The sequence below is a fragment of the Dendropsophus ebraccatus genome, chromosome 7 (genome assembly GCF_027789765.1).
Source record: "Dendropsophus ebraccatus isolate aDenEbr1 chromosome 7, aDenEbr1.pat, whole genome shotgun sequence".
In the NCBI taxonomy this organism is placed as follows: domain Eukaryota; kingdom Metazoa; phylum Chordata; class Amphibia; order Anura; family Hylidae; genus Dendropsophus; species Dendropsophus ebraccatus.
The window spans coordinates 9,401,276-9,421,299 of NC_091460.1; the positions used below are offsets into that span (position 1 = coordinate 9,401,276).

Consider the following 20,024-nt stretch of genomic DNA (forward strand, 5'->3'; position numbering starts at 1 on the left):
TTAAAGCGACCCTGTACCCACAATCTAACCCCCCCCAAACTGCTTGTACCGTCAGGTAGCTGCTTTTAATCTAAGATCTGTCCTGGGGTTTGTTCAGCAGGTGATTGTTCTAAAAAACAACTTTTAAATTTGCAGCCCTGTGTCAAATTGGCGTGGCCTAGAGTGTGCGTCCGCCCTAGGATTGCAATGGGTTACTGAATGAAGAATGATGGGGGGGGGGACTTTCATTTTACATCATATTGCCAACGTATAAACCACAGCTACTCATCTCAGTAATGTTGTGTCTCCTGTGTGTCTCATATTACATTGATTGAGCCCCCTACAAGTAATCATGGAAAGATTTTATTTCTGAGGATATGTTGAAAAGCATAAATGCACTTAGCCTTGAGAATAGGCATTTATCAGAGGCATGATAGTTTTTATGACTATATAAAGAACCTATACAAAACATTTGTAAAGTAACAAAGCGTAACATCAAAGGGGTTACTGCTTAATAGAGCCCCGTCCTATAGAAAACACTTGCTGTCTAACATCATAGACATCACCAATGCAGACTAGCAAGTTTCCCTCTGATAATACTGAGGTTCTTTTGTATTCGTTGCGTTGAGTTTTGTTTACATACAACACTCCTTATTATATTAACCTTTTTTTTTTTTTTTTATAGCTATGGTGTGCAACTGGAACATCAGGAACGGGATCGATGAACACAAGCAGCAATGATGTAAGGCTTTATTTACCTCTGCATTGGAGGTTACGTTATTATCCTCTATCACAGGTTCTGTATAATAAGATTACAGACAACACTGTGTACTATGCAGTACTACTTTGTCAGATAAAAGGCTGGACGCCATAATAAAAACATGATGGACCTCATTACCTGTTACCATCACTTCTGTGGCACTTCAGCTTCCAAGGAAAATACAATACAATATCTCTTCAAATGGCCATCAGCAAAGACAAAGGCATCATTTGTTAGCTATCTTCCTATGTCTGCAGCTGTGTACCTGCTACGGACCCAACAGATTCCCTTTAAAGGGCAAAGCCAATTATGCACAAGCAATTTCATTTAGATTCTTAGAAGAAATTCACACAGAACAGGCGTGAACACAATAATTTTCTCTCAGTGCAAGAGTCCATCATTCTAGCATGAATTGTGAAAAATTATAGAAAAGATTGACAAATATTCCTGTTCAGTTTCATGTATTAATATTCATTTATATTTTCATGGACAGGCTACGCACTTGAATAGCTTAGCTTGGATCTGTTCCGGCACCCATACTGTCAGCGAGATCATGGTGATAGATGCAAGCTCTTCGAACCATGTTATGGATCAGTTTGAAATTCCAATGCACACGTCCTCTGCGTAACCTACGTGCCAGGTATTGCTTTTTCTTATTCGTGAGGAAGTGTGTTATTATTTTCCCTCTATCTCTTCCTACGGATCTGGAGCAGAGGATTTACAGTACTGTACCACAAAAATACACATTACCATTACTGCAGAACCCTTTGAAAAAAGAAGAAAGAGTCTCATGTCAGTGGCTGCAAGCTGCTCCTCCATCTGAAATAGAAAAGTTTTGCAGTTTTTTGCCAATGATATTACAGGATTGTATGAAAAGTGCCAACAACTGTGCCCCCCGTTTAGTGTGATTCACAATGCCCCCGGCCAGTGCTGGTTAAACGGGTTGTCTCACAAAGACAACTGTCCATGTGCCCTGGAGCAGGAGAATACAAATTGTGTACCAGTAATTCTTGTACTGAAAAAATGCTTAGAAAAATGTAATTTTATTTATTTAAAAAATTTTATTACCTGAATCTGTCAGCAATAATTTAGACACAAAACGCCTGACTTTTTTAGGGGGCATTCTCACGTTCTATGATTACAGTCCATGAATGGAAGATTTGCTATGGACCAGAATCACGGAACTCAAGGCATCATGTATTATTAACAAACAGTTTAATGTTCGCACTACTGTACTCACATGCTGTTGTTATTTTGTGTTATCTTGGTTATAAGTATCTTCTGTAATGTCATTATAATAACTCCATATATCCCTTTATAGCCCACAGGTTGAGTTGTGAAGAAGAGCAAGAAGCATGTAAGGATGTTAACAGAGATGCCACTATCTGGCTGGGGACACAGGAAGGAAGGTTAGAAGAAACCAATTTTTCCTACTGTCATGTCTATTTATTTGTGCATTTATTAGTATGTTTTAGTCATCAATCAATATTTACTCCATTCAGGCGGTGATCACAAATGCGCGCAAAAACGCGTGTCTGGGGTAAACTGTTGGTGAAATCTTTCTGCTGACATATAGACAGAGATAATAGAGTAAGACATGACTGCTGGATGAGACTACACACTGGTCTATCTGCAATAACAACTTTAAAGTAGAAAACCCAGTTATCCAGTGTTACCTAGTTAGGCCTCATTCACATCTATGTCAAGGCTTCCTATTGTTCTGCTTCGTCATAGGATCAGAAAGGGAAATTGCAGAGATCCATTAAGTAACCAAAACACACATTACCTGACAGACCACACTGGTTATAGTAGGCACCTTCAATGAGAAGTCCAGCACCATTTTTTTTTTTTTTTTTTTTTTTTATAAAGGGAACTAAGTCGCCTCTTCCCGTGTCTCTTCAGGGCTCCGGGAAATCCGGAGCTGTAGACATCATGACCCGGCTAATGGAGTGGCTGTTCAGCCAGTCAGTGACTAGGATGGGATGCCTCTCCAGTCACTGATTGGCTAAGCAGGCTGTCCATCAGCCTGGGCGGGCATTTTTCCATCAGTTGTGATAAAAAATGCCTTCCGACGGGGTCCTGAGGCCGGTGCCGCCGCTCACCACGGGCATGGGGAGAGGTAAGCAATGCTTTATTGTTGCCCTCTCCCCTGCCACCTGCGAGAAGTTAGCTGAGGACAGACTTCTCCTTTAATGCAATGTTATCCTAACAGATCTTTGAGTGGTCTTTAAAAAAACAAAAATGTATTGTGTAACCAGGTCAGGCCCTCCCTATCTGCACCCCCTTCATAGTAGATATAGGACTTAAGAGGCTATCTATCAGGGTGGTGTGGTGCTCTCCCCATCATGGAGGCACCCCGTGGCAACAGGCTATAGATATCTGGCTATCTCGTGTTTTGAGACTCGCAACCGAGGCTCCACTGACTCTTGTTTTGCATATTTTAATTTGGGGGCATCAGTGGAGACTCTTGATTGAGTTCTTCATTGGAATTTTTTCACTGATCTCCTTGAGTTCAGTGATTACTGTGTTTTGTATATTCCCCATTTGTCTCTGAATGAATGATTTTTCCTTTTTCTATGTAGCTTGTTCATTCATTCGGCTGTATCTGGATGGAGGACCTGTCTTCAGAAAACACAGCTTAAAGATGCAATTCACAGTATTACGTAAGACAGAATTAATTGTGTGTTTTTAAGGGCAGAATAAGACTTTGTAAAGTTAAAGGTGTTATCCAGCGAAAATCTTTTTCTTTCAAATCAACTGGTGTCAGAAAGTTATATAGATTTTTAATTTAATTATATTAAAATAATCTCCAGTCTTCCCATACTTATTAGCTACTATGGGGGAGATTTATCAAACATGGTGTAAAGTGAAACTGGCTCAGTTGCCCCTAGCAACCAATCAGATTCCACCTTTCATTTTCCAAAGCGTCTGTGAGGAATCTAAGGTGGAATCTGATTGGTTGCTAGGAGCAACTGAGCCAGTTTCACTTTACATCATGTCTGATAAATCTCCCCCTATATGTCCTGCATGAAATGTTTTATTTTCAATCTGACACAGTGCTCTCTGCTGACATCTCTGGCCGAGACAGGAACTCTGTCTCTGTTTTCTATGAATCCCCATAGAAAACTTCTCCTGCTTTGGACAGTCCCTCTCTCAGCCAGAGATGTCAGCAGAGAGCACTGTGTCAGACTGAAAATAAAACATTACCTGCAGGACATACAGCAGCTGATAAGTAGGGGAAGACTTGAGATTTTTTAATAGAAGTAAATTACAAATCTATATAACTTTCTGACACCAGTTGATTTGAAAGAAAAGGATTTTTGCTGGACAACCCCTTTAACTTCTGAAGGACATATGACGTACCCGTACGTCATATGTCCTCATTAGCACTTCAAAGCGGGGCTGCGCGGCGACCCCGCTTTGAAACGCAGCGGTCCCGGGTGCCACGTGTAGCCCGGGACCGCCGCTATTAGTGGGCACGGTCTGATCGCTGTGCCCGCTAATTAGCTAATCGGAGGCAGCTGTCAAAGTTGACAGCTGCCTCCGATTACCGGAGACAACCTTTCCCTGGGGTCTAGTGGGGGAGATCGCTCCTCCGGGACGTTGTCCCGGAGGAGCGATCTCCCTGTCTGATGCCGGCCGGGGACTCATCCAGATGGCGCCGTCCCCGGCTCGGCACTCGTTTGTTTCCGGCTGCAGCAGCCGGAAGTAAACAAGTGCCTATCTCATTGATCTTTGCTGTATATCTATACAGCAAAGATCTCAATGAGAGCTCAAAGTATATATGCTAGAAGTCCCCTAGGGGGGCTTCTAGTATATGTGGAAAAAAAAAAGTGTTTATAGTAAAAAGTCCCCTCCCCTAATAAAAGTCAGAATCACCCCCCTTTTCCCAGGTTTTAAATAAAAGTAAACAAACAAATAAATAAATAAACATGTTTGCTATCGCCGCGTGCTTAATCGCCCGAACTATTAATTAATCACATTCCGGATCTCGCACGGTAAATGGCGTCAGCGCCAAAAAATCCCAAAGAGCAAAATTGCGCATTTTGGTCGCATCAAATCCAGAAAAATTGTAATAAAAAGCGATCAAAAAGTCGTATATGCGCAATCAAGGTACCGATAGAAAGAAAACATCATGGCGCAAAAATGACACCTCATACAGCCCCATAGACCGAAGAATAAAAGCGCTATAAGCCTGGGAATGGAGCGATTTAAGGAACGTATATTTGTTAACAATGGTTTGAATTTTTTATAGGCCATCCGATACAATATAAGTTATACATGTTATATATCGTTTTAATCATAACGACTTGAGGAACGTGCATAACAAGTCAGTTTTACCCCAGGGCGAATGGCGTAAAAACACAGTTCCCCCAAATAAAAGAAATGTGTTTTTTTTTTCAATTTCACCACACATTGAATTTTTTTCTGGTTTCGTAGTGTACCAAATGCAAAAATTCAGCCTGTAATTGCAAACTATAATTAGTGACGCAAAAAGTAAGGGCTCATGTGGGTTTCTAGGTGGAAAAATACAAGTGCTATGGCCTTTTATGCACAAGGAGAAAAAAACTAAAACGCAAAAACGAAAATGGGCCCCGTCCTTAAAGGTTAAGGCCACTTTCAGATGTTGCATACATTTTCCACTGAAGGATCTTGGCAAGGGTGTAACTGCTTTATAATTTAGTAAGAAGTGTACAGTGTATAACTCTTTGTAGGTTGTTAGCCACTTTTGGACATGCCATGGCGAATGCTTTTGAGTTTTATAGATCCTGACCTTTATAATTATTGTACGAATTGTGGGAAATTTACTTTTTTGTTACATTTTTGTTAATTTTATTCTGAAAGTAGTAAAACATATCTTTGCATTGCCATATTTTTACGCCCATTCTGACCCCCATAACCATACGTTTTAATGAATAAAATGTAACCCAAATATATTGCATTGTGAATGTATACATTATTAATAACTTTTTTTTTTTTTAAAGTTGGCATAACAATGACCGAGTCATAGCTACTTTGGGAGATGGGACACTTGCAATTTTTAAAAGAAATGCTGGTAAGGAAATAATTTGAAGATTTGAAGTGTTTTAATATGTACTTTTTATGTCCTGATTTTAATGAACTTTGTTTCTATCAGCTAGGAACTGGGATTTGGAAAACCCTAAAGTTGTGGACTTGGGTAGGCCGCAGCAATCAATCCGCTGTTGTGTGGCCGTCCATGAGGAAGTGTGGTGTGGTTACAGGAACAGAATATACGTTGTGGATCCAAGGATGGCCAAAATAAAAGTAATTGTTTCTGTACATTATAGGAATCATTTAACCATCATTAAGCATTTTATAACCTCTTCTAATGGCACAGATTGGGAACATTTAGTATGGAATGATTTTGTACCTGGCAAAACATTTAAACGGGCTTTCCAGGCAAAAATAGAGGGATGAACTTTCCACAGTATAGCTCATTATTCACTGACCGCCAGGGTGTCGACACCAAGCACCACCAGCTGTTCGGTACCCACACTACACAATAAACAGAGTTTGTCTCTGTTCACTGTGCAGCGGTGGTGACCTGTAACAGTTCAGCTCCTATGCACTTAAAGGGAACAGTTACACACCACTACACAGTGAAAGAAAAGAAACTCTGTTCACTGCTTAGTGCCCCATAGCCCACCTTAGGGGCCCACCTCCCCCACGCACAACACAAAGCACAGCGCATATATATATGCTTTACTGCTGGTGCACTGGTAACCCCTGACCTCTGCATGGAGCGCTGCACATTTTCCTTTCCTACTTGATTGCCAGCTAGAAAACAGAAGTCAGAGATTGTCAGAGCAGTGAAGCAGAGATCTGTCTTCTGCTTGTTAACCCTTTCTTTGTGTTGCAGCATGTAAGTAAACATTGGGTCACTTACACACTGCAGTACATGAGGGGTTAAGCAGAAGGACATGTTCTAACCTTCTTCCCCGGGGTCGCTCTACTGCACGGGCCCCATAGAAACTGCCTACCCTGCCTCTATGGCAGCTACGCCACTAAGTGGGCACCAAACAGCTGACCGAGCGGGTCTGATCAGCTGATTACGTGGGTCCAATCAGTATATTTTGCCCGGAACCCCCTATTAATATGTTGATACAAATTGGTAGGTAGTAACATGTTGTTAGTAGTAGTAGTAGTTCACACTTGTCTTTACATAGTGGGTCAGCACTTGTGGAGAATAAAGTAGAGTAAAATTATTTAAAGTGTAACTGTCATTTCATTTTTTTTTTTTTTTTGCAGTAATCAAGTACAAGCAATTTTAAGAAACTTTGTAATAGGTTTTATTAGGCAAAAAAGCCTCTTTCTGTACTCCAAAAAGCGGGGAGGGCCTGAGAGGGATGAGTGAGTAGGAAGAGGAGAAAAACAGTCCTGCCATTTGGAGACTGGGCACATAAAAAGCTGGATTCAAAGATCAGAAAGGTCACTGCTAGTCTGGGATCCTCCCCCGGCTCACTCATCCTCCTCGGCCCATTCATAGACCATAGTGTATACAGAAATCCTGCTTCTTCTGAAGTGAGGGGGGGGTGGAGACTGGGAAACCGTGGCATTACAGCACGGCACATATCAGTTCTCCCCCGCTCTCAGCATCTTATCAGATGCTGTCCAGGCGGGGTAGACTCCGTTACAGACATTCCTAGTCACGGAACGTTGGAATACAGCCTATTACAGAATTTCTTAAAATCGCTTGTACTATTGATATTTATTGATTTCTGAAAAATTACATTTACATGACAGCTAAGTGTTAAAGTTCTCTATCAGAAGCTCTGACTGTTATAAAGTTATATGCAGATAACAATTAGCAAAGAATGTTAGATGTGACAAAGATGGACACCTTTTTCCTGGCCCAGTTAATTCCTTTGTGCTTTTTGACAATTAGATATGGTTTGAAGCAACGTCTCGCTCTGAAAGCCAAGTAAGGCACATTGCTGCTGCTAGAGACGGAGTGTGGGTATCTGTGCGCTTGGATTCTGTTTTACGTCTGTTCCATCCAGAGACGGGGCAACCTTTACAAGAACTGGAATTAGAACCTTTCATTCAAAGGATGTTGGGTGAGAGATACTGACAGCACTTATCATATTGCATATTGTGATTCTTAAAGGGTTTTTTCCTGATGGAAAAGGAGATCAAGATATAAATGTTTTAAATATATAATGTTGAGCTGTGCCTTGGTTGGCTGCTATTGTCATGTAATCTGATAGCAGTTTTTTTTCCACATGACAATGAATATATTTAAAGGCGATTAAAAAAACTTTGTAATTGGGTTTATTAGGCAAATATGCCATTATCTGCATTCAAAAAGCCTTTCCCCAGGTTCCCCATTCCCATTATCAGGAAATCTTAACTCTTTTACATCCGTTGGGCCCTGTCTGTTCTATGGATAGGGAAAGGGGGGAGATTAGTTGCCAGCAGAGAACAAAGGATTACACAGTGGGACCTGTGTGAAAGCCAGTATTCAGAGGTCAGAGAGGTCGGTCTGACTGTTTGAGGAGATAGCCGGTGATGTCGCTGTAAATTAACTCTTTGTTGTCCTGTTTTGGTGCCTCATCTCCCTCCACCCCTCCCCTCTCCATAATAGAACAATGAAGACAGGGGGGAGAGCTTCAAACTGCTTTTTCATGATAAAAATGCATTTTTCGCCTAATAAACCCAACTACAAAGTGTCCTTAAATCGCCTGGTCTATTGATTTCTTTAAAAAAAATGACACTTCAATATTTCTATTTCCCGATTTCCAGTGAAAGATTGTTGTAAATCATGTGGTTCTCAGAAAACATCTTTAAAACAGAACTCTAGACATTCTGTTTTTCCTTATACATTGCTTTAATAAAATTACATTTGTAATAGAACTTCATTAAAATAAATGTCTACTTTTTATCTACCACTCAACCTCCATCGAGTAAGGGTGATATACATTCATCTGCTGCCACCAATGTTTGTGGTGGAAACTGCAGGGCTGTCCAGGGCTGCCCACCTGGTGTCCGGTAGCCTGGATGACTAACCCAATGAGCAGGACTAATCCACATCCATACAGTAGCTTACAAATAGCAAATCAAAGAGAATGCCTCAGACTTCTACCATCCAACCTTGATGGCTTTGTTCTGAACATACCCTTACCTGTTGGATGAGTTTCTATGTTAAGTGAGGGAATGGAACTTATAGATCAATGACCTATATAAATGCAATTGCTTAGTGACATTTAATCTTAAAGTTTACAATATGCAAAAGAGAAAAGAACAAAAGGAAACCTGGCCTCATTTGGTTTAGTAAGTTAAAGGGAAATGTTGCTGATATATCCCCTGAAGACGCAGGGGGCGAATCTAACCTTAAACTGCTTGCAACCATTTTAAATGTAAAATTTGCAGTGGTTTGCATATCATTGTCCGTATCCCACCTTCACCTGACAAAATATACATCTAAAATAATAATTATATTCAGTTTTGACATGTTTAAATACACCAGTATACAAAGCTAATTTTGAGATTGTGTGCAGGGGCGGATTAACTTTACCATAGGCCCCGGGCAGTTCACCAAGCCTGCCCCCCACCACCCACCCCACTGCACTAGCGTGGTGTTCAGAGTACAGGATAGATAATGTCATAATGCTCTGATTTGTGCAAAATTTCCATAAAATGCGATTTTTTGCAAATCATGGCAGAACTGTAGCCAGGAGACAATACACCCCTGAAAGTAAAAGTCTTTTTTGGTGGTCATGGGCCCCCCAGGAGCTCAGGGCCCCGGACTACCGCCCGAAAAGGGCCTATTATAATCCGCTACTGATTGTGTGACAATGTGTCTGTGGTGGGGGCTACTACAAGGGGCTGATCGATCTTCATTCACTCATTTTTGCTTGTAATTTTACACTCTTATTGCAAATCAGCATAAATCCCACCCCAACACAGTCCATGCACCCTGAATACCGACTGGCATACCTTGGGTGATATGTCCTGACACACACACACTCTCTGCTCTCGGCAATGAAAGGGTTAAAAACGCAGACATTTTAGAGCTTGCAAGGGCCAAATGTGATGGTTTAAACGTTAATGTGAAAGTCCAAATAAAATGACGTACAAAAGTCCAAAACGATTATAAAATGAAAAGGAGACAATAAGCAGAAAGTATGTAAGACTTACAGTATGTCTAGCCTCTTCTGCTTTCCCAGAGGGGAGGACGGAATGTATTGGATCAGAGCTGAGTCAGCCTGACCCCCCACACTGCGACCTATTTCCTGTGGTCACAGGCATTCTTTATAGCATCCTGCTCTAGATCAGGTTTCAGTTCATTATGACAATTTAGGGTTACTTATTGGCCGTTTAGGTGATAAAAGGGGAGAGGTCCATGAGTATTTAATTGGGTCTTAGTACAGAGGGTGTTAGGTTAGGATGTTCATCTGCCTGTTCTTTGAAGTTGTATGCCAGAAACCCAAAGTGTCAGATCCCTCCATAAACCTGGTCATAAAGGTTGCCTGGTTCACTTCAAAAGGTTTTATAAGCTTTCTTCTAGAAAGTAACTTTTGTTTGCCCTCTGTGACCTGGTCTTAAATCGTGGTTTAGCCTTTTCAAAAGGATCTTTTGGTTTTCCTTCCAGAGGTCAACTCTTGTGTGGCCAGGGACATTTATATCTTTCAGCTCTTTACTTGCTGTGTGCATCAGCAGTAACTTTTTCCCTTGCTTTTTGTAGCATCCGTTGTATTACACTGCCTGAATGATTTATATGTATTTTTTGTGTGCCAGATTTGATGTACATTTATAAAGGGGATCTGTAATGCTCAGAGCTTCAGGCATAGTCCGAAAGCTTTAATAGGGAGATAAAAAGATCTGTTGGGTTCTTGCAAAGTTAGAAAATCACGTTTTCTTTCCAAGCTCAAGTGCCACATAGGCAGTGCTTAGCTGCAGCATGTATGTATGCCTCCACCCTCCGTGCCCTGGAGGATTAACGTACAGGGCTCAGTGCTGGAGGCAAAGCAGGGAGGGGTGGGGGAGAGGAGTTATATATGCTGCTGGTCAGTTACCCTCAGCTTGGAAGGAAAACCTGATTTTATAATTTGTGAACAGCTATCAGCTTAGAAGCTGGTATCATTTCTTTTATGTCTCTATCAGCCGTCTGCCCATGTCTGCAGTTTCTGTGCATAATATAAAGCTGATGTAATTTAAAATAAAGTATTAAACTTCTTTTGCAGGATGTAGCAGCTTTAAGTCAATGGCACAAGTCTCTGCACTGTCTGTATTATGTGATCGCTTGTGGGTTGGAACTTCCTGCGGTGTTGTTGTTTCCATTCCTTTCTCTAAGGGTGAGATGATTTATACAAGATATTTATGTGGCTTAAACATTGTAATAAAACTAAGTGCAATTATGAGTGTTCCCAAATCTCTCTGAATAGTTAAGGTCTTGTTCATATGTTTCCAGGAGGAATAAGAGAGGAATGCCACAAGTTTTATTTAAACGTTCTGCAGAATTGTTATCTCATAGGCATTTACTAAGGAAGATATAGTTTGTCCTCTTTAAAGTGTACCTACCATTTCAGCTTTTTCAACCCCTTGCATGTCTCAGCACCTGGAACCTCGGGAATATTTTATAATATCTTCTAAGTTCGGCAAAAGCGGATGTTGCGGTCATAAAGGTTGCACAGTTAGATCCTCCATTCTATAAATTAGGTAACCTTTCAATATCATGAGAACGTTTTAGGCAACTTTAAAAGGTATGGAGGAGGGTAACCTCTTCACCACAGCCCCTCCAACACCTAGGTGGAACTATGGGGAAGATCCGCTGCAGCCGAGAGGGGCCGTGATACCAAAGTGATAATATTTTAAAGCTCGCCTCTTGGTATCTAGAGGATTTGAGAAACCTGAGTGTCTGATGAGATCTCAAGGTCTGTCTCCCATTAATATAGGAAGAGCAAGGCATGTCGGGGGAGAGCCCACCAGGCATAGAGGATGGAAAGGGAATGCAGGAGGGGTCCAGAGCTTGAACATTAGGTTTCAAAGGTGCGATTAAAGGGGTACTCCGGCCCGGGGGTATTTTTCAGTTATGGCCGGGGATGGGGTGGTTATGGACGGCAGAGGCCACTTACCTACCCCGTTCCAGTGCCAGATCGCGCCGCCCGGTACACCCGTCCTGCGGCCACTTCCTGGTGTAAGCTGCCGCATGAGATGTGACGTCTCAAGGCAGCTCAGCCATTCTGCGGCCGTAGCAAAGTCCCGCTTCGGCCGCTGAATGGCTGAGCTGCTTTGAGACGTCACATCCCATGCGGCAGTTCACACCAGGAAGCAACCGCGGGATGGGTGTACCGGGCGGTGCGACCCGGGACCCGGTGCTGGAACGTGGTAGGTAAGTGACCTCTGCCGGCCAGTCTCAGAACATAATTGTCAGACAGAGTACACATACTTGTTTTAGCGTACAATATTGAATGCTGAATACAGTAAAAAGTATAAATGCAAAGTGCCACTACAATAATCCGGAGCTAAGCTATCGCTGTGCATACTAAGAATAATATCCCTCACGTATCAATGATACTATTACATAGCATTACCTATTGCCGGTATCTACGGAACTCTTCTGGGGTGCCACAATTATGTTCTGAGACTGTGACATAGTTGATGCTGGCAATATTAGTAATATCCTCCAGGACAGCCACTGTCTTTTTAATGTATGGTTCTTTTTAACATGCTTTTAGGAAGATTAATTATTCAATAAAGATATATTTGCTATGGAAACTCAGCATTGTTTTTTTTTTTTTTTTTGGGGGGGGGGGAATTGACAATCGGACAAGAGGAGAGGGTTGGGGGGGGTGAGGTGGCCCTTAGGTAAGTGTCACAGAGTTTGAGGATGGGCGTTATTGTTTGGTGGGCTAGGAATTGTTTAGAAGAGGAAGAGACCCAGGGAGCAGAGGTAAGGGGAAATGATGGGTGGAAGATATTGTGCTCCATAGAGACTGACAACTGAGTGGCAGCATGTCTATGCTGGTCAATGACCCTTGTAAGGTGGGAGGCAACAGAGTAAAGATGCAAGTTACCCCCAAGCATCTTAGTGCGGTACACAGTAGTTTTAGCTAGCCTGGCAGGTTTGTGAGCCCAAATAAATTTAGTGAGTAAGGAGGAAAGGTAGTAAAAAAAGGAGATGGGGATCTAAATCGGGAGTGTATGGAACAGAAATAGCAGATGCAGCAATATGTTAAAGTGACTCTGTACCCACAATCTGACACCCCCCCCCCCCCCCCCAACCTCTTGTACCTTCGGATAGCTGGTTTTAATCCAACATCTGTCCTGGGGTACGTTGGGCAGGTGAAGCAGTTTAAAAACAACTTTTAAACTGGCAGCCCCGTTTCCAAAGGTCGGGGCTTAGATTATGTATGCATTAGGCTGGCACACCCTCTCTGTCCCTCCTCCCCGTCCTCCTCATCGTTAGGAATGCTCCAGGCAGATTGTCCACTATTCCTCAGCTGTGTGAATACTGAATATGGACTGGATCATTAAGGCACCAGTGCAATGTTTAGACAGAAGAAAATATTCCAGTGGTATTCCTAATAATGAAGAGGGTGGGGAGGTGGGACGGAGGGGTGGTACAAAGTTAGGGTACAGATACTCTAAACCTCGGCCATTGGGCACGGGGCTGCAAGTTTAAAAGTTGTTTTTGGGACAATAACTGCATCACCTGCCGAACGGACCCCAGGACAGATCTTTGATCAAAAGCCCCTATCCGAAGGTACAAGTGGTTTAGGGGGGTCCGATTGTGGCTACAGAGTTGCTTTAATTTTGAAAATAGAGCACCACCCAAACCAGATTAAAGTGCCTTTGTTCCACCTAGGAAGGTCGGATGAGATGGACTTCAGGAGGGGAGGGAACATAGCCTGAAACAAGACACGAGGTGTAAGGTGAACCCTGAGAATTCAGCAAGGAGGGGTACCACTTGAATGGAAAGAAAGAAGAGCATGATTGTACTGTAGAAGAAGGGAGAGACATGTTGAGGGTCTCAGATTTTTTTTTTTGCTAAATAATTTTATAATTGGAAAGGGCACAATACTGTATTAGTTCAGACAGCAGGTTATTGAGAGATATTAGTGGATTAAAAAGAAAGAACAGTAAGTCGTCCACATACACAGTAAGTTTATGGATATGTCCCCGGATAGAGATCCCTGTAATATTGACATTGCACCTAATGTAGCATAGGAGCAGTTCTAGGGTAAGAATGAAAATCGTGGGGGAGCGGGGGGCAACCCTGGCGGGTGCTGTTGGTAATGATAAAGGTAGATAAGAGAAGACCGTTGATCAAGACAGCTGTTGTGGGGGAAGAATAAAGAGAGCCCACCAAAGATAGCACGTTAGGGCCTAAGCCTGGGGGGAGTAGGGGGGCTTCTAATGAGGCAATGGCATCAGAGGGAAGTTTAGTTAAGCCTGAGTCAGAGATGTTTTTATCAATAAATGCAAGACCCCCAGGAATCCAAATGGAAGTCTATGGAGCTCAGTGTGTGCAATCACAAGCTTCTGCCCATTTATTCAATGGATCAGTGGGGGTCTCAGCACCTGGAGCCCCACAGATAAAAACTTTCAGAAATTTGTTGAAATCATAGGTACACTTTAAATTATGACTATGATTGTAGATGTTCTCTTTCCTTTTCTTCTCCATCTGACCCAGACTAATATTACTATGTCCTCAGATAACTCCAGAGTTTGTGCTGAGAAATCTTTAATTTCTGTTATCCATTCTAGCAACAGAAACCAATACAGACCCTACACCACACACTTAAGTTAAACCAGAGACAAGAAAGCTAAATTCATTTAGACTCACACAAAGTTATTAAATAAATCCAGACTCCTATGTTAATTATAACTGTGACAAGGAACAAATTGTATAGTCATCCGGTTATTGAGCAAATCCCAGTATACCAAGTCCGTTATTACTAATAGTATTACTAATAGTACCACTAAAGCACTACACTGTGACCACATAAAGACTTAAAAATACTGCCATCCTGTCACAGGTTAAAACCAATGTTACCACTATACAGTGATCATATAGTGCTAGATTTTACATAGTCTCTGTGCAAACCATAGAAGTGAATACAGGACAGTTAAATCCAGTGACTCATACATGATGTCTTCTCTGATTGGAGTCCATCCCATCAAAACGTCTTCCAACCATGACTAATCTTTGCAGAATTTGCCTCTCAAACCAGGTTGACCTTTCACTTTTCCAACACCATCCCCACTTTTTCCTCATCCTTGACAGACATGCCATCCATAGTAATAATGTCCCTGTTTGGTGCCCAAACATCATAATAGTATCCCTTAAAGGTGCTTTTATGCCCCCCCCAATACAGTAATAATGTCCTTTATGATCCCATACAGTAGTAATGTTCTCCATGTGCCCCCCATATAGTATTTAGTCACCTTGGCAGACTTCACGCAGACGTCCTCAGTGCAGTGTTCCCTCTAGGCCAGTGCTTCTCAAACTTTTTCTCCATCTGTGCTTGAAGTCCATGCAAAAATGAAAACTATTGCGAAGTCTACCCTTCATCTGGCTTGTAAACTCTGTATAACATTAAAATAAGTACAAAATAAGTCAATAATGTTCTTAAACCAAAGAATGTTACAGCCAAGGAAAGAACTGTGCAGCTCACTTTTGTGAATACTGCCTCCCCAGCTGTGCCTCACCAACAACTAGGGGGCGCCTCACAGTTTAAGAAGCACTGCTCTAGGCTGTGAACTCTGGAATAGAAAGTGTTAAAACAACATGCCAAATAGCAGCAGTAGGCTAGGTTCACACTGCGTTTTTGCAATCGTTTTTTTTTCATCCGTTTTTTGCAAAAATGGATGAAAAAACCCGAATGCATTTGTGTGCATCCGTTTTGATCCGTTTTTCCATTGTAAAAAAAGAACGGATCAAAACGCATCCTTTTTTTGGCGGACACAAAAGTAGTGTCAGCTACGTTTTTGTGTCCGTCAAAAAAAAAAACGGATCCTTTTTTTTTTTTTTTTTTACAATGAAAGTCAACAAAAAAACGGATGCACCAAAATGTACTTTTTATTTTAATCCATTTTTTGCAAAAAACGGATTGCAAAAACGCAGTGTGAACCTAGCCGTAATTGTCAAGCTGATTTGGAGTTTTTAAATCTATCATTTTCAGAGTGCTCAGCTTAGTAGAAACAGTGCCTCAAAGTGCAGCCAGCTTCTTTTAGGGTGCAGGTCTAGAGTAACCTGTGGTCTATGAGAGTAAAGGTGGCCATACGTTTTAATAACTACCGTATATCAGCCAAACGTCCATTTCGACAGAGATAACTTAAAGAGAATATGTCACTAGGTTTATGCTGCCTTAAATGAGGGCGGCATAAGCTAGTGATAGAAATACTGAACAGATCGGTGTATTACTTACATCATTCTATTCAGCCGTTCTCCTAATATGCAGGAGAATGTAATTCTTGCCACACCCCTCCCCCTACCTTACAGCTAACTGCCTATACATGGCATCGATGTATAACTGCCAATCAGCAGCCAGTGGGCGGAGTTTTCTGCTTCTCATGAATGTCCAGAACTACTGGGCTCATGTGCATAATTGAGAGGACTACTTATTGTCCATGTTGTTCAGGATGATATCTCTAGATCAGCTGCACAGAACAATTTAAGTGATATATCATTCTGTTCAGCTTCTTTGTCACTAGTTTATACTACCCTTAAATATGGACACCATAAATCTACTGACAGAGTCTCTTTAAAGTCATGGCATCAGAATTCTGTGCACTACAGCTTATGGATGCTTCTAATAGGACAATAGGGAGATGCCATGTCCCCTTTATTAGTCATCTGTATACCTGTATACCCTCACTAATAATTAAAAAATCAATGAAACGGTTGTAATTATTTGCTTCATATTTGTAGAAACAAATGAACAGGCAGGAAGAATCAAAGAAAATGAGGATATCATGAATCAAAGTGGCCCCTACTGTTCCCTGGAGTGCGCACAAGTCTCGTTTCATGGTCACAGAGATTCCGTGAAATTCTTTGCATGTGTTCAAGGTAAGAATCAATTTCCTATTTAACCTGCGAAAAGTATTATAAAAAGCTCTAGATACCTTCCCAGTTTTCTCTTTATTGTTCATTGGCTCTCTAAACAATACTAAGCAACTCTCTATATAATCTTCATTGCAGATTTCTGTTATCCTTCGTATAGCAGGTAGTGCAGGGTGCACTACTATGGTTGTGTATACTCTCTTTGTCCATCAAGACAAACATTTTAGCTACAGCCATTCATTAAAGCAGGGATGAGGTACAGTACATTCAGCCCTCCAGCTGTTGTAAAACTACTATGCCCATCATGCCAGGACAGCAAAGTCTTTTACTAAAGAGGAAGCCTGTTAATGGGGGGATTACTGTGCTTTTAGCCTTGATACCAAGTATATAGTAGCACAGTGCGACTCGCACACTTGCCTGATAATGTTGCTCTTAGGGATTAACATCTTTACTTGCCCCGAGGGCTGCCAGGGAAACATATATCCAACTTATGCAGCCGTGGGGAATCAAACAGTCATTGTTCGGGTTCGAATAACTTTACTGAACCTGAACATTTTGACAGATCCGCTCACCACTACTTGCCTCAGCAACTGATCACCAACCCTGTGCCGTGCAGGGGGCTGAACGCTTCTCTATCACGGGGACTGCCATAGCCGAGCACTGCACAGGAAGAGGCTGCTACTTCTTATGCGATCGGGTGGCCAGGAGTGTTTGGGGACTTTAAGGGGTCTAGTGCAAGGACTTGGGGCTCCTGTCAGGATGGGGGGGGGGCTGTTCACTACACTGGACAGAACTTCTGATGGGATCGGGTAGCTGAATTTTGGGCAGAAAAGCACAGGAATGGCCATTACATGTAATTTCTACATATACTGTGCCCCCTGCTGGATTCTGCAGGTATAGGCTGGGGATTTGTCTTTTTAGACAAATTTTATGTGTCACTGTCGTTAATTTTTTTAAAGCAGAAATCAATAGTCCAGGCGATTTTAAGAAACTTTGTAATTAGGTTCATTAGCCGAAAAAAGCATTTTTATCATGAAAAAGCAGTTTGAAGCTCTCCCCCCTGTCTTCATTGTTCTCCTATGGAGAGAGCTAAATAAAACACCAAAACAGGACAACAAAGAGTTAATCTACAAATACATCACCCTCTATCTCCTCTGACAGTCACCACTGACCTCTCTGAGCTCTGATTACAGCTGTCACTCAGCTCCATGCCTGTAATCCTCTGTTATCTGCTTTCTGCTGCTATCCTCCTCCCCCCTCCCCTCTCCCTAGAACAGACAGGGTTGTGCCTGATGCAACAAGTCACAATTTCCTGATATTTTGCAGTGGATGGAAAGAGGAGGGAGGGGGGACCTGGGAAAAGGCTTTTTAATGCAGATAATGGCATATTTGGCTAAAAAAACCCAATTACAAAGTTTCTTAAAATCGCCTAGACTATTAATTTATGCAAAAAAAATAAAAATACGACAGTGACTCTTTAAGCCTGCCTGATCTAGTAAATTGAGGTAAGAAGCACTATATGTGTATTCCCCATAATTAGTGTATATTAGGAATTTGTCTAACTGTGCTTATAAAATAACATGTTAAAAAATAGTTTTTGGCCAGATAATAAAAGAAGATAAAGAGAACAAAAACAAACAAGCAAGTCAAAAACATTAAAAAGAAAACTGATCCAATACCACTGATTTGTGAGCGGCAAAAGTATATAAACCAAAAAGGGGTCATTCACACATCCGTGCACGGTCCGTAATTATGGACGATGTGCTGCAGACCGGAATTGGAAACTCCTGGCAAGCAGATAGTTTGAAAGTGAAGTCTGTCAATGTGATGACAATCAGTTGGGAGGAGGTGACTGTTTATTTACAGAACAGGGAGTCTGATCTTCACAGCACAGCTTTGTGCATGCTGTAACACCTATCCACAAAAGAGGTTTTTGAGGACCTCAGAAGTAGACACTTTCATGCTCATCAGGTTGGAAAGGGTTACTTAACCATCTCAGACAAGTTATTACCAGACCAGTCAGATTGTGTGCAAAAGCAGTTTTTGCAATTGTGTTATACATGAGAGGTGTAATTAGTTGGGATGGCCAGTAGATGTCAGTATATATCTAAACAAGGTGAGTGGATTTATATATAAGAAACACTTTATAACTTCTCTCTGAGGAGAACACAGTGTACCATATAGCGTAATTACTGAATGAATAAATGAAATCTCTGCAGGACGTGGTTCACAACTAGGTACAAGGTAATATACTCACAATTTGTCCACATGCAAAAAAAAATCTGATGATCAGTGTCTACTTGTAAGCATGAAGTTGTAGCAAAGAGAATCTTTATTAATTACATATTTAAAAACATTATAAAAAGAGAAAAACCAAACATTAAAAGAACAGTGGCTATTCAGGAGGAGATAACAAATAATATTTAATTACACAGGCCGCAATCTTGAACAAAATGACATAAATGGGCAGATAAAATACATAGAAAATTCATAGGATAGACATCATACATGATTACAGAATATAAAGTGCTGGCGCATAAAAGGTACTGATAACATCACTATATCAGGAGTCTACCCCACTCAACTTAGGGATCCAGCAACGTCTATACCTTTTAAAGCTTTTCTCGTGACCAACCTCCGGGACGCCACCGCCTTGATGCACGTTTCCTTGCCTTCATCCAGGGGTTGAACAAAATGTGCGTTGGGCTAGTGGCGTCCTGGAGGTTGGTCACGACAAACTCTTCAAAGGAATAGATGTTGCTGGATCCCTAATTTGAGTGGGGTACGAAATATATACAGTTTTCAGTAGATAGACTCCAGATATAGTGATGTTATCAGTACCTCTTATGCACTAGCACTTTATATTCTATAATCATCAATGATGTCTATCCTCTGAATTTTCTATGTATTTATTCAGCCCGTTTATGCTGTTTTATTTAGGGATCGAAGCCTGTGTAATTAAATTATTTGTTATCTCCTCCTGGTTAGCCACTGTCCTTTTAATGTTTGGTTTTTCTCTTTTTATAATTATGTTTTTACACATGTAATTAATAAAGTTTCTCTTTGCTACATAAACTCACCTTATTGTTTTTTAGGTACAAGGTAAGTAGAATGAACCACAGACAAACCACTCCCACCTACAGCTACATAGCATAAACAATTATAATATATAGCAGGATTATAATAATACTGAAAACCATGTATTCAACAGGTTGCATCAACCCTCTTTGCCAGGAGGGGGCAGCGAAAAATGCA

The 20,024-nt window shown here is 41.4% G+C and overlaps 1 pseudogene; it reads left to right on the forward strand.

The window, feature by feature from the left end:
* LOC138796424 (C-Jun-amino-terminal kinase-interacting protein 4-like) overlaps positions 1 to 19,546 on the forward strand; it is a 20,506-nt pseudogene extending 960 nt beyond the window's left edge.
* The last annotated feature ends 478 nt before the right edge of the window (positions 19,547 to 20,024 follow it).